Source organism: Paramormyrops kingsleyae, chromosome 12, assembly GCF_048594095.1.
Source record: "Paramormyrops kingsleyae isolate MSU_618 chromosome 12, PKINGS_0.4, whole genome shotgun sequence".
In the NCBI taxonomy this organism is placed as follows: domain Eukaryota; kingdom Metazoa; phylum Chordata; class Actinopteri; order Osteoglossiformes; family Mormyridae; genus Paramormyrops; species Paramormyrops kingsleyae.
The window spans coordinates 2,216,879-2,228,508 of NC_132808.1; the positions used below are offsets into that span (position 1 = coordinate 2,216,879).

General features: G+C 43.7%; 1 long non-coding RNA gene across 1 annotated transcript; it reads left to right on the top strand.

Moving 5' to 3' along the window:
- Nucleotides 1–4,316: 4,316 nt before the first annotated feature.
- Nucleotides 4,317–6,634, top strand: LOC111843590 (uncharacterized). The gene is made up of 3 exons (XR_011981883.1): nt 4,317–4,502; nt 4,863–4,916; nt 5,185–6,634. It is a non-coding gene; the product is annotated as an uncharacterized lncRNA (long non-coding RNA).
- The last annotated feature ends 4,996 nt before the right edge of the window (nt 6,635–11,630 follow it).

An 11,630-nucleotide genomic window follows, 5' to 3' on the forward strand; every position in this document is an offset into this window, starting at 1 on the left:
TCGGTCACTACCAACAGCTCGTTACCATAGGTGAGGGTAGGAACGTAGATCGACTGGTAAATCGAGAGCTTCTCCTTTTGGCTCAGCTCCTTCTTTACCATGACAGACCGATGCAGCGCCCGCATCACTGCGGACGCCGCACCGATCCGCCTGTCGATCTCCCGTTCCATCGTCCCCCCACTCGTGAACAAGACCCCGAGGTACTTAAACTCCTCCACTTGGGGGAGCACCCCATCCCCAACCCGGAGAGAGCATTCCACCCTTTTCCGGCTGAGGACCATGGTCTCGGATTTGGAGATGCTGATTCTCATCCCAGCCGCTTCACACTCGGCTGCGGAAACCACACTGCTCCTCCTGAATCCGAGGTTCGACAATCCGGCGGACCCTCCTCTCCAGAACCCCCAAATAGACCTTACCAGGGAGGCTGAGGAGTGTGATCCCCCTATAGTTGGAGCACACCCTCTGGTCCCCCTTCTTAAAGAGGGGGACCACCACCCCGGTCTGCCAGTCCAGAGGCACTGCCCCCGATGTCCACGCGATGCCACAGATGCGTGTCAACCAGGACAGCCCCACAGCATCCAGAGCCTTAAGGAACTCCGGGCGGATCTCATCCACCCCCGGGGCCCGGCCACCGAGGAGCTTTTTAACCACCTCAGCGACCTCTGCCCCAGAGATAGGGGAGTCCACACCCAAGTCCCCATACTCTGCTTCCACATTGGAAGGCGTGTCGGTGGGATTGAGGAGGTCTTCGAAGTATTCCTTCCACCGACCCAAAACGTCCCGAGTTGAGGTCAGCAGCTCCTCATCCCCACCATAAACAGTGTTGATGTTGCACCGCTTTCCCACCCGGAGCCGCCGGATGGTGGGCCAGAATCGCCTTGAAGCCGTCCGGAAGTCGTTTTCCATGGCCTCGTCAAACTCCTCCCATACCCGAGTTTTTGCCTCAGCGACCACTGAAGCCGCACCCGGCTTGGCCTGCCGGTACCTGTCAGCTGCCTCTGGAGTCCCACAGGCTAAAAAGGCCCAATAGGAATCCTTCTTCAGCTTGACGGCATCCCTCACCACTGGTGTCCACCAGCAGGTTCGGGGATTGCCGCCGCGACAGGGACCAACCACCTTACGGCCACAGCTCCGGTCAGCCGCCTCCACAATGGAGGCGCGGAACATGGCCCATTCGGACTCAATGTCCCCCGCCTCCCCCGGGACACGGGAGAAGTTCTGCCGGAGGTAGGAGTTGAAACTCCTCCTGACAGGGGATTCCGCCAGACGTTCCCAGGAGACCCTCACTATACGCTTGGGCCTGCCAGGCCTGGCCGGCTTCCTCCCCTACCAGCGGAGCCAACCTACCACCAGGTAGTGATCAGTTGGCAGCTCCGGTCCTCTCTTCATCTGAGTGTCCAAGACATGCGGCCGCAAGTCCGATGACACGACTACAAAGTCGATCATTGAACTGCGGCCTAGGGTGTCCTGGTCCCAAGTGCACATATGAACACCCTTATGCCTGAACATGGTGTTCATTATGGACAATCCATGACGAGCACAGAAGTCCAGCAACAAAACACCACTCGGGTTCAGATCGGGGGGGCCATTCTTCCCAATCACGCCACTCCAGGTCTCACTGTCATTGCCCACGTGGGCATTGAAGTCCCCCAGTAGAACAAGAGAGTCCCCAGGAGGAGTGCTCTCCAACACCCCTTCCAAGGACTCCAAAAAGGGTGGGTAATCTGGACTGCCGCTTGGTGCATAAGCACAAACAACAGTCAGGACCCGTCCCCCCACCCGAAGGCGAAGGGAGGCTACCCTCTCGTCCACTGCGGTAAACCCCAATGTACAGGCGCCCAGCCAGGGGGCAATAAGTATGCCCACCCCCGCTCGGCGCCTCTCCCCGTGAGCAACTCCAGAGTGGAAGAGGGTTCAACCCCCTTGGAGGAGACTGGTTCCAGAGCCCAAGCCGTGCGTCGAGGTGAGCCCGACTATGTCTAGCCAGAACTTCACAACCTCGCGCACCAGCTCAGGCTCCTTCCCCATCAGAGAGGTGACATTCCATGTCCCTAGAGCTACCTTCTGCAGCCGAGGATCGGACCGCCAAGGTCCCCGCCTTCGGCCACTGCCCAGCTCACATCGCACCCAACCCCTATGGCCCCTCCTATGGGTGGTGAGCCCATTGGAGGGGGGACCCACGTGCCTTGTTTGGGCTGTGCCCGACCAGGCCCCATGAGTACAGGCCTGGCCACCAGGCGCTCGCCATCGAGCCCCACCCCCAGGCCTGGCTCCAGGGGGGGGCCCCGGTGACCCGCGTCCGGGCAAGGGAAACCATGATTCCACTATTTTATTCATCATGAGGGGTCTTGTGAGGGGTCTTTATCCCCCTCACTCTTTAATCTGTCATTAGAACCCCTTGCTGCTACCCTCCATCATTCAGACCTTATTTCTCTTGTCCTTCTAGTTAAAGATGTCTCTCAGAAAGTCTCCTTATATGCTTACGATCTGCTCCTTTATCTTGGCAATGCCCCTGCTGATCTTCTGCACATCCTTAGTTTGTTTGAAACATATGAATTCCTGTCTGGCTATAAGATTAGCTGGGAAAAGTCTTTTATTCTTCCACTGAATCCTGCCTGTCACCCATCTTCATTTCTTTCTTCTGTTCCTCTGGCAGGGTCTTTCAGATACCTGCTTTTGGACATCTACCCCTCAGTCCCGGGGTTTGGTCTTCTGTTTCTCTCTCATTCTAGACAAGGCTGGTCATTATTAAAATGAATGTCCTCCCAAGGATTCATTTAATAAGTTCTACGCTTCCTCCTCCTCCTCTTATATACTTGGCCTCCATGAAGTCTTTCATTTCTATGTTTATTTGGGATTGTAAGAGACTTTCTGTCAAACATTCTCCTCTGATCTGTAACTGGTTAGATGGGGTGTCGCCCTTGCCGATTTTGAAATGTGCCATCTTGCTTTCATCCTAAGGCCAATTTGGAGCTGGATCAGTCCTCCCCAAGAACCACCTGCCTGGCTTCTTATTGAAGTGAAATATATTCTTCCCCCCCTGTCTAGCCTCTCTCTCCCCATTAAACTTAAATCCATCTCCGCTTCTGTCAGTCTGGTTATCTCCCACACCCTTCGCACATGGAGAAAGGTCAAAAAATCGTTGGGCCCCTTCCCAAAAAGGAACCCCCGCAGTCTCTTAAGTCTGCATTTAATCTTCCTTCCACTTCATATTTTATCTACCTCTACCTGGGGTCCCTGCACTGTAAAAAAGGATACATCACATCTAATCAATTAATAAAATTAAGGCAACAGATTACAAACAATATAATTAATTAAATATTCCCAAAGGAGGACCAAGGGACATGCTCATATGCATTTTACAAAACACATGTAGACTGGTTGGACAAACTCGCATAACCCTCCAGTATCCTTGTGAGGGTAAAAAGCTTGTTAAGAGTTCCACAACCACAATGAACTCCACATTGCTTCTTCTGGATCCAAGGTTTAACCAATGGATGGACCCATCTCTCTGATACTGTGGCATAGGCCACAGGAGAATGATCCCATGTATGATTCATTTGAATTGAACTTATTCTGACCCCCTACCTAGCACCAGTTTATTGCGGGAGTCCCTACCAGGGGAAAATACCTTCTATGATCACTGGGATAGAGAAACACCTCCACGATGATTAGGTGGCGATTCATAGCGGGGATATAAGGTCAAAATGACAAAAAAATGTTTTAGTGGCAATATGAATGTTGTTGATTCAACTACATGATACAATGAAGATTTAAACATGTATCATTGTGTTTTATTAATTCATAAAAGTATAGTTTAAATAATGGTCAGTGAAAATCTTTTCATAATATGTGACATACAGTGACAAATATAATAGTGATAAATAGAATCTATTAAAGATTCGGAGCGTTATTGTAACGTGCGCAAAACACAATGTTGTAAGTAATATTAAACTTGGTAACCCTTTACTTAAAGCTGTCATCTATAATGCATTACAGATACCTTCATAGTGCATTTTAATGGCTTGTATAAAAATTAATAAAGAATTATAGCATCTTCCGTCAACAGTCATGAGGCATTATACTGTTGATTATAATACTTATTATAATAAGCTCCAGCGAAAATCTCATCTAAAATGCACTATAGATACCTTCATAATGAATGAATGAATGTTACATTTATATAGCGCTTTACAAAACCAATGGGGAGCCACTTCATCCAGCACCACTCTGTTGCACCACCTGAATGATGTGACGGCAGGCATTCTGAGCCAGTACGCTCCCCACACAGTAACGAAGGTGGTGAAGCGGCAGGAGAGAATTCACCAGCTGGATATAGGATATGATTAGGAGGCCAGATTTGATAGGGTCACAATGGGCAATTTTAGCCAGGACATCAGGAAATGCATTATAGTGGATGAAATAAGGATTAAGGATGCAAATACATTTTTTTCACACAAGATGTTTTATTTCAGCTGAAGATGGTTTTGCTAAATGGACAAGTAAGTTTTTCAATCAGATTTTTTTTTCAAATGTTATTATCTTAATGTAACTTCTGATTGGTTTTCACTCCCATGAATGCCACTTTCTACATTTTTATTTTCACTGTTATTAAATTAAGCTTCTGACTTGTGAGATGCATGAAAGTTTCCCTTTTCTGTCTCTCAAAATATACTGCCAGCATTATTCTGCTGAGAATATCAAAGGAAAGTAGACGGTAAAGACTTGTTTAAAGGAATAAATGTCCCAACATCATTATATTAGGAAAGAGGAGGGAATTATATATGAAGAGATGTTGCACATTTGATAATTGTGAATGAGAGTGAGCCTGCAATATGACGCCATTAATGGAATCCGTTTAGATAAACAAGGAGCTGTCCAACAACAAGTGTGGAAGTGGATCCGTAAAGCAGCAGGTAGGACTGAGTTGATTCAGGGTTTTTTTAGGTAATTAACATCCATATTAGAAAAATAAATCAGAAAATGTAGTAAATGTATGAATGTATCATTTAATTAAGTGAGATCAATTTGTGAGATGTTTAGACAGCTAAATTTGTACAATCAGCTTCAAAGCATAAATGAATCATTTGTAGATGTACCATACTGTACTGTCTAATATGTCATCTCTGTTGCAAGATGATCTATGAAGGAACCCAAGGTAATACTTATATTTATTATCTGCAGCTAATGTCATTCTGGACCCCAGAACAGCACAACGTAATCTTACTGTTTCTGAAGACGGCAAACAAGTGAGATTCAGTGACCGCTTCCTACCTAACAGCCCCTTGAGGTTCCAAAATTGGTACGGGATCCAGGGAAAAGGCAGTTTCTCTTCAGGGAGACATTACTATGAGGTTCAGGTTGGGACAAGGGGATGCTTTTCAGTTGGATTTGTGAAAGAATCTGTTGAAAAGATGAAGAATATTCAGATAACTTCAGAGAATGGCTTCCTGCTGTTGACACTAATGAAGAATGACTATAATGTTTCTACAGCCCCCCCCCCACCTCCCTCTCTCTGAATGAGCCCCCTAAGAAGGTGGGGGCGTATGTGGACTTTGAGAGGGGGCAGGTTTCCTTTTACAATGTGGGCACCAGGTCCCATATCTACTCTTTTACTAGTTACAACTTCAGCGAGAAATTCTATCCAGCTGTTAACCCCTGTAACAGTATGACATCAGGTCCCCTGATCATCTCTCCTGTCAGTCACACAGACTGATCTGAAACAGCAGTTTTCACACAGACTGCTGCTATAATGTTGGGCTTATTTTTTCTGTGATATTTGTTATTTACATGCGTTGTCAGTGCCAACAGCATTAACTGAACTGAGAGATTACAATGATTATATACATACTATCTCCCCCTGAATCTACCAAAGATCACCTGCCTGTGAATAGTGATCAGGTGATTTTACTGGATGCATTTAATGGAGACATTTAATGATTTTAAATTCAATCACAGGTTGCTTGCACATTTCTTTGAACTATCAGTTTTTCTGCAGTAATTCTGTATGTCTGCTGTTAAAAAATATTTCCTTGGTTTGTTATCTCATCTCATTTTATACGAAATGCAGGTTTGCTTACTTATATTTATATAAGTTTAACTTACTGAAGAGTACCAGCTTTTTTTGATACCAGCATTATTGTGGTATCTTTTACTTTTCATAGAGATTATTATGGACCAAAGACTAACCTGTGTTTAAGCATTATTTTGTCAGGAAGTGTGTCATGGCTCAGTTTCACCACCTGATGGCAGCAGACAGTTCACTCTAGTAGAACCTATTGTCAATGAGTAATTCCTGATGCTTGTTTGCCATTAATTATCCACCCTTTAAATACAGGCTTATCCATCTGTGGTGTATTGAGTCTTGATGTGCTAATTCCTGCATTTCGTATAATTATATTTCCTAGACCGGGAATGCATGTGGTTTTGGGATCTGCCAGTCACATTTTAAGGGTGTAACAATGCACTGTGGCATGAAGTCAATTATTAATGTTAATACAAAGAGGCATAATAGGCATAACCTGAGTTTTGCTTTGAGATTTTATTTTTGAATTATGCACTGGAGTCTGCAGAATAAAGAAAAAACCAAGCAAAAAGATTTTTTTTTTTTAATAATAATATAAATGTACATGCATTTGAATAAAGAACTGTGAGATTTTAGTCTATTTTCAGTCTTATTTTGTTTGAGCTGTGAGCCCTGAATTGTCCGTCAAACCGAATTGTGAATAGACTTTCGTTACACCCCTATGGCACAGACCCTTATTTCTTTTAGTGTCTTATTACCATTTTGTCATTTTAAGACAAATTGCACCAAAAGTGAAGCAGCAGCACTAGGTGGCAGCAAAGGAAGGAAAGGCCGGCTCTAGAACACACTTGATCTTGTGAACACAGTAACTTTAAAAGTATTTGATGTATATTTTTCAAGAAACATTGTATAAATGATTATCTGTGATCAATTTCATTTTGAGACAAATTGCACTAGAATTAAAGCAGTGTCACTTAGTAGTGGCACATGAAAGGGCAAATACAGATCTGGTGAACATGACACTGAGACACAAAGTAGGGCTTTTAATAAAGATTATTTGGAGGGGGGACAGTGTGTGTGGGGGGCTACAGATTATAGAGGTTAGGGGATGTAGGAGGAGTTGGGATGAGATGGGGAGGAGGTCTTACATCTAAGGAGGGAACAACTTCAAGGCAGACAGAGGGTGAACAGAAAGGGGCTTTATTATTATAAACACGATTAAACAAAACAATGGACCATGAGGGGTACAACCTAGAAACTAATAACACCTAAGGGGGAGGCCTGACCAACACAGGGATATACACTCACCTAAAGGATTATTAGGAACACCATACTAATATGGTGTTTGACCCCCTTTCGTCTTCAGAACTGCCTTAATTCTACGTGGCATTGATTCAACAAGGTGCTGAAAGCATTCTTTAGAAATGTTGGCCCATATTGATAGGATAGCATCTTGCAGTTAATGGAGATTTGTGGGATGCACATCCAGGGCACGAAGCTCCCGTTCCACCACATCCCAAAGATGCTCTATTGGGTTGAGATCTGGTGACTCTGGGGGCCATTGTAGTACAGTGACCTCATTGTCATGTTCAAGAAACCAATTTGAAATGATTCGAGCTTTGTGACATGGTGCATTATCCTGCTGGAAGTAGCCATCAGAGGATGGGTACATGGTGGTCATAAAGGGATGGACATGGTCAGAAACAATGCTCAGGTAGGCCGTGGCATTTAAACGATGCCCAATTGGCACTAAGGGGCCTAAAGTGTGCCAAGAAAACATCCCCCACACCATAACACCACCACCACCAGCCTGCACAGTGATAACAAGGCATGATGGATCCATGTTCTCATTCTGTTTACGCCAAATTCTGACTACCATTTGAATGTCTCAACAGAAATCGAGACTCATCAGACCAGGCAACATTTTTCCAGTCTTCAACTGTCCAATTTTGGTGAGCTCGTGCAAATTGTAGCCTCTTTTTCCTATTTATAGTGGAGATGAGTGGTACCCGGTGGGGTCTTCTGCTGTTGTAGCCCATCCGCCTCAAGGTTGTGCGTGTTGTGGCTTCACAAATGCTTTGCTACATTCCTCGGTTGTAACGAGTGGTTATTTCAGTCAAAGTTGCTCTTCTATCAGCTTGAATCAGTCGGCCCATTCTCCTCTGACCTCTAGCATCAACAAGGCATTTTTGCCCACAGGACTGCCGCATACTGGATGTTTTTCCCTTTGCACACCATTCTTTGTAAACCCTAGAAATGGTTGTGCGTGAAAATCCCAGTAACTGAGCAGATTGTGAAATACTCAGACCGGCCCGTCTGGCACCAACAACCATGCCACGCTCAAAATTGCTTAAATCACCTTTCTTTCCCATTCTGACATTTAGTTTGGAGTTCAGGAGATTGTCTTGACCAGGACCACACCCCTAAATGCATTGAAGCAACTGCCATGTGATTGGTTGATTAGATAATTGCATTAATGAGAAATTGAACAGGTGTTCCTAATAATTCTTTAGGTGACTGTAGATCATTTTTGACATGTGAGGTGTTGTGTGGTGCTGCTCCAATTTTGGTGTGACTTATCGTAAAATGATCTGGGACCAATTTCATTTTGAGACAAATCACACAAAAATTGAAGAAGTGTCACTTAGTGATAGCACATGAAAGGGCAGGAACAGAGATCTGTTGAACCTGATTACACTGAGACACAAAGTTGGGTTTTTAATAAAGATTACTTAGAGAGGTGGGGACAGTGTGTACAGGGTGGGGGATATAGGAAGAGTAGTGAGGGATTTCCCTAGTTAATTTGCAGTTATTTAATTATTTTCATTTAGTTTGCTCATTCAAAACTTTTAAATTTCTTATTTTTTATATTAATTTCTGTCCTTGCTACTTGCTTCCTTATAGTCTGTGTGAAGACCATAGATAAAGGGCCTGCTTCTCTCTGTGAGGGCAGACAGACACTGAACCAGACATGTGTCAACATCTTTCTGTAATGTCTTCATTCTGTCTCAATAAACTGCTTAAGCTAAGGAACCTGCCTCATCATTCAACTCTGAAAGAACCTGAGGTTTCACTGATCTAACAATAGGCAGTTATTTATATAGATGATTGTACAGTATTACCAAAAGTATTGGGATACCCTTCCAAAGTATTGAATTCAGGTGCTCCAATCACTTTTATAGCCACAGGTGTATAAAATCAAGCACCTAGGTGTGGAAGTAAAATTGGACATTAGTAGGCCCAGGAGGGGAGGCATATTGGGTCTGTTATGTCTTAGGCCTTAGGCCAGAAGAGATTGTTTTGAATACTGTGTGACCTCGCTTTGTGATAGCTGCCTGCAGTTGGCTCCGCAGAAGCTCAGACCTTGGAGGGGCAGACAGTGGAGCAAAGGGGGGGAGAAACCACTTGCAGGAAGAGACTCGAAGCCACCCCAACTGGTGCACAAAGAGTTATATAGCTTAATAGAATAGTAGTAGTAGTCAATATATAATATGTTATATGCAATTGATCGCATCATGTTAATCATACTTATGTTAATCATACTAATCATATGTTAACCATGTATTTTCAGTGATTCAGGGACAATATGTCAATGTGTTAATCATTAATCAATGGAACACCCAAACATTAAAAGTGATTCAATGTCATATAATTAATATCTATATACATATCTCATGTAGAGTCTAGAAGCCGAGGCTGTCTCCAGTAAGTTCCGTACAATGGGTGGATTTTACCTTGCTACCAAAGTGAACCAATGGAGCGGGAGAATTGTGTTTGTTATACGTTTCAGCTTAGTTTGTTGATGTTTCATGACCAATCAGGCCTTAGAAGGCCTGGTAGTTATGTTTTATCTACTGGTTGCTCTGTGTGCCGGGTGTGACTTGGTACCAAGTGCCAGAGTGTGATGGGAGCGCTTTGCTGAACTTGCTGGAATAAAAGAGATTTTCTTTACTCACCAAACTAAGAGGTCCAGACTTTTATTCTAAGTCCTTGATTTATAATTTTTCTACCACATAGGCATGCAGATTGCTGCTACAAACATTTGTGAAAGAATGGGTCACTTTGTGGAGCTCCGTGAATTCAAGCATGGTACTGTGATAGGATGCCACCTGTGCAGTAAGTTGATTTGTGAAATTTCCTTGCTACTAAATATTCCACAGTCAATTGTTAGTGGTATTATAACAAAGTCGAAGCAACTGGTCACATCAGCAATTCAGCCACGTAAAATCACAGAGCTGGTTAAGCAGCTGCATCCTCACCAAGTGCAATGCAAAGTGCTGGGTGTAAAGCACATCACCACTGGACTCTGGAGCAGTGGAGATGTGTTCTTTGGAGTGACGAATTGTGCTTCTCTGTCAGGCAATCCGATGGACGAGTCTGGGTTTGCCGGTTGCCAGGAGAACGGTACTTGCCTGGCTGTATTGTGCCAAGTGTAAAGTTTGGTGGAGGGGGGATTATGGTGTGGGGTTGTTTTTCAGGGGTTTGGCTTGGCCACTTAGTTCCAGTGAAAGGAACTCTTAATGCTGCAGCATTCAAAGCCATTTTGGACAATTTCATGCTCCCGACTTTGTGGGAACAGTTTGGGGATGGTCACCCTACCCAGCTGAAAGGAACGACCCTACTGACCAAGGGTGAGTTTCCCGAAGCCTTCTTAACGCTACGTCGTTCGTTAGTTCTATCTTTTAACACAGAACTTAAGAACGACGTAGCGTTAAGAACGCTTCGGGAAACTCACCCCAAGTTAGTCAGGGTCTCCACTACAGCTTGGGGGTCATTACATTTGGTTGGGAGGATTAGTTGGTTAAGCAATTAGGGACCATTCCTTAGGTTTGATAGACTGGATTTGAGTCTCTCCATGGCTTCCCTCCCCAGATAGCATCATGTTATTGTTTCAACGTTGAAGTATAGTTAAAAGCTTTGAATTATAGTCAGTGTTAAATGACTTGAAACTGAATTGATTTTTGGTCAGATTTTCAATATTGAAAAATTGATGGTGGCAAAACCTTGATTCAATGTTGATTTAAAGTGACCTTTTCAACACTGAAAATAAGATGCTGAGTCAACATCGATATTACTGAAAATATTTAACATTGAATCAATTTATGCTCTGTGGTGAAATCAATACATTTGTCTTTTTAGTGTGTATTAATTATAATATACAAATTACAATTTCACCATATTTTTATTAAGAAAAATACTTTAATGTAGACGACACGCGTTGTTTAATTGAGAGAAACCATGGTTAAATATACAGGCGTGAGGTGGGTGCGTTCTCACGCATGCGCAGTTCATCTGGTGGGCTTCTGTGCGGCAAAGAGAAGCAGTGAAAAAGCTTGTCAGAGGTCGTCAGACAATTATACGTGAGCATATTCTACTTTTTCAAAGGATAAATGGATGTTTGTATGTTTATCGCAGCCATATTTCAAAACTTGTTCTTTTCAAAAAATGTGTTTCTTAATGACGAATTGTGCTGAGGGCTTAGCAGTGGTAGTAGATGTCTTTAGTCAGCATTAGGGCTAAATAATTAAATATGGATTTTTTAAATTGATCTAAGTGGTTTAAGTATAGATTATGTATTTATGTTCTTTTATTTCTCAGTAAGTAT